The 4,219-nt window shown below is 37.3% G+C and overlaps 1 long non-coding RNA gene across 1 annotated transcript in view; it reads right to left on the bottom strand.

Annotated features, from left to right (window-relative positions):
- LOC107500585 overlaps positions 1-4,219 on the bottom strand; it is a 247,818-nt gene that overhangs the window by 202,912 nt on the left and 40,687 nt on the right. The gene's annotated exons all lie outside the window — the stretch shown is intronic.

Below are 4,219 nucleotides of genomic sequence, written 5' to 3'. Positions count from 1 at the left end.
TTTTTAACATGGTATTTAATCTTGATCACTGAGTTTTTCAGTGCCCCTTTAAATGTTGCACATTAGGCAAGTGCCTCACTCTCTTCATCCTAGTCCTGGCACTGCTCAGAGTCTACAATCCACACAAGAGGTGGTAAAACTTCTTCTGAAAGGACCAGATAAGAAAATTTTTTATTTGCTGTGAGCCATATGGTACAATACTCCACTCCGCTTTTGTAAAGTTAACACAGCATAGACATTACTTAAATGAATGAGTATGGCTATGTTCCAATAAAACTTTATTTACAAAAATAGGCTACAGACCATCTTTGTCCCACAGACAGTTTGCCAATCCCTAACCTACACTAAATCCTCATTTAGTTGTCATTGCTAGAGAGTAAAGTAACTCTCATTTATAATTGTCTCTAAATAGCTAAAGCTTACCCTTAAAGAGTGAATGATTCTAATTTAACCAATTTTGATCAAAATTTTTCCAAAATGAAATAAACACATCACTGTTCCCCTTAAAAAAATTTTTTTTAATACATAAAAAATTGAAGAAAATTAAAAGCATGCAGTCACTCTATCTAACAATAACAACTTTGTCTTTTTATACATATTTTAATAAAGATAAGAGTATTGGCAGGATGGGCCTGATTATGCTATTATAAATTAACCCCTAAATCCCAGTGGCCTAACTCAATTAAGTCTAATTTCTCACTCGTGTCACCTCTCCATCATGCATCAGCAGGAGCTTCAGTTCATCAAGAATCCAGGCTGTTTAGGAAACCCAACAAGCCTGTAGCTGCATCTGGAACACAGTCCCCTTGGGAAATGAAGCAAAGGCCAGGGGGTCTCACACCAGCTCTTTTATGCTTTAGCCCAGAAGTGACACATGTCACTTTCACCCACAGCCCATTGTCTATAACAAGCTACATCATTATAGGTGGAAAGATGGAAATGTCACAGAGATAAAATGGAACGTTTGGTGACTACTATCCTCCTTGTCATATTAAAAGTCACACTACATGTAATTTTATTCCCCTGTTTGCCCTTAAAATGACATCACAAGCATTTCTTCACATCATTAAATCTCTTCATAAACATAGATATAACCCATAGATATTGAGTTACTGTTTCACTATTATAAATATTCCTATGTGCATTTCTCATTTAATTCTTACAACTACGAAGAAGATACGAGAGTATACCTATTTTAAAGCTCTGAAAATAGAGGCCTAGTGAGCTTAATTTTCCAAGGCCACACAGATAGGAAGTGGCAGATCTGGGACTCGAACACAGGACCGTCAGATTTTAAAGCCAGAGTTCTTAACCAATGAATGTGAGCTATTCATCCAAGCAGGAAACAAACACAATACTGCTGCACTGGGGTATCGGCCAGAAAGCCGGCCATCAAAGAAATGGAAAATGATGCGTCAGAACACGAGGACCTGTTGCAACCAGTAACGTGTGGACAATACAAACAATGCCACAGGAAAAATGGAACCCAACAGAAGACTATGAGTTTTCCAGTTCTTTCTCTCTCTTTTTCTGGAGGTATGTGGTAAGATGACTGGCCTCTTTGAATTCATTAAGACCCCTAGATTCTTAGTCCATTTTGGAGAGAGGGAGAATCCTAAAACTATAATAAACTCCTGCTACTTTGGAAATTTGGAGTTTAACAATATTTCAATTAAAAAAAAATATCTAATAGTAAACATAAGAATCTACTTTTAAATTTTAACTATTTAATCTATCTTTACTTATTGTGTTCTCTACTGAAAGTCAGAATTGATATGTACAGGTTTTAACTGTACAAAATCTTTGATGTTTTTATGTATTTGTTTTATCATGGTAATTCTACAAATTATAGGGCTCATTATGTATTATCACATAGTTTAAAATTCTTAATGAACTAAAAATTTATAGTAAAAAAAGCACTAACAACATAGTCATTGAAATATTATCATCACAATTATTTTAAGATGGCAAACTAAACCACATATCACATTTAAGCATTCTGTCTCAGTCTGCTTGGGCTGCTACAACAAAAATACTATAGACTGGGTGGCTAAAACAGCAAACATTTATTTCTAACACTTCTGGAGGCTGGGAAAGTCCAAGATAAAGGTATACTGGCAGATTCGATGACTGATGGGGGCCGGCTTCCTGATTCATAGACAGCCATCTTCTCATATATCCTCACATGGTAGAGAGAGGGCAAGAGAGCTATTTGGGGTCCCTTTATAAGGCCACTAATCCCATTCACAAGGGGCAGGTATGGAGAGGCCTGGAGGTGCAGGGCCTTCGGGCAGGGGGCCCAGCGACGGCCAGCCCATCACTCCACTCTGCTCTCCAGCCCCCTACCCCCCTCCCCCACTTCATGGAGGTCTGGGCAGTGGGCATCACTTCCTTGGTCCCTGCCAGTTCCCTTCTTCTTTGCACCAGACAAGAGAAGAGACAGGAGGAAGCCGACAGTACCCTTCAGTGGCTGAGTGCTGGCCATGGTGGCCTAGGCCCCTTTCTCCTGTCTGTGAGCCCTTGCAAAACAAACATTCTCTTCTGGTTAAAAAAAAAAAAAAAAAAAAAAAAAAAATGACAAAATGACCTAATTGTCTCCTGACAGCCCCACCTCCTAATACCATAACCTTCAATGAAGTTATGATTTCAACATGTGAATTTTGGGGCGACGCAAGCATTCAGGCCATAACACATACCAAGTTTTGCTTTAGCAATAAATCTATTCTCCAATTATCATGGAGCATATAGGCACATGAGTAATTTCTAGTGGTCAAGTTTTGTTTATTTAGGAAGCATATTAGTTTCCTAGGGCTGCCATAACAAGTTACCACAAACTTGAATGGATTAAAACAACAGAGACTTTTTTCCCATTGTTCTGGAGGTTAGAAGTCTGAAATGAAAGTGTCAGCAAGACCACACTCCCTTCGAAGGCTCTATGGAAGACTGTTTGTTTGCCTCTTCTTAGTGTCTGGTGGTTACTGGCAATTCTTGGCATTCCATGGCTCACAGACGCATCACCCCAGCACCATGTGCCTCCATTGTCACATTTGGTATTCTTGCTGTCTGTGTCCAAATTTCCCTCTTCTTCTCAGGACACCAGTCATTGGACTAGAGCCCATCCTAATCCTATATGACCTCATCTTAAATTGATTACATCTGTAAAGACCCTATTTCCAAATGATGTCACATTCACAGGCACCTGGGATTAGGATATCAATGTATCTTTTGGGGGGACACAATTCAAACCACGGCAAAGAGTATTAATACGTCTAAATGTCTTCTTTGGTGGTGTAGGTGAAAAGAGCAGGAAAAGTATTACTCTCCACCAATTCTAGTGAATGCCTCTGTGTTGAGACTTGATAAATTTTTACCAATCGACCCACATTCAAACACACTATCATAGGGTTAAACACATAAAGTTTCAACTCTCAAGTGGGTTTTGGGGAGCAAAACTGCATACTCCGTGTATAACACTGTTTACCAATTAATCTATAAAAAGTGTTCAAAAAACTACCAACAAACAAAACTTAGCAACCAACCCATTTGAAAGTAAGAAACTGCTTATAATTTTGACCATTACTCATTTCTCCCTGTTTTCTAAGGGTAAGCACTGTTATTTGACATATGCTATTTGTAAATGCTATTGAAACTTACAATAATCCCTGAACTAAATGGTTAGCAACCAATATTCACAGATAATGATAATTATGATGCTGCAGATAATGACAGCAATAACTCTAAACAGACATTGCTAAGAGTACACTAGCCTTTTGTTTTTATAAAAAGTAAATTTTCAAAAGTAGATAACTGGATTTAAGTATTTATTATTTCTTACATAATAAGTACAGATAGAGATCTAGAGCTTATGTTAAAAATAAAAAATTAACCAAAGCTCAAAATAAATATATTCAGTAGGGAACAATAGTCTTATAACAATGTAGCCTTTCTCAGAGCACCTTGGAGTGATGAATCATTGTACTTGATGATCTTAAACAAGTTTACATATAATTAGAGAGGCATGGAAGTTAAAGGGTTGGTATTGTTGTTTTATACTGAAACGTAGCACCAGACATCTAATAAACATTCAGAGGCTTGCATTCATATTATGTAAGTATTACAACAACCCTAACATAAAAAAATCTCTAGTCAAAGTATAAATTGATTTTTCACTTCCGTTTCTGAGTCATTTATTGCAAATAGCAAACCAAAAATAAAAGAA

This window comes from Rousettus aegyptiacus, unplaced genomic scaffold (genome assembly GCF_014176215.1).
Source record: "Rousettus aegyptiacus isolate mRouAeg1 unplaced genomic scaffold, mRouAeg1.p scaffold_m13_p_3, whole genome shotgun sequence".
NCBI classification, from domain to species: Eukaryota; Metazoa; Chordata; class Mammalia; order Chiroptera; family Pteropodidae; genus Rousettus; species Rousettus aegyptiacus.
The sequence above is the reverse complement of the archived record's forward strand: the minus strand, read 5'-3'. Positions and strand labels throughout refer to the sequence as shown.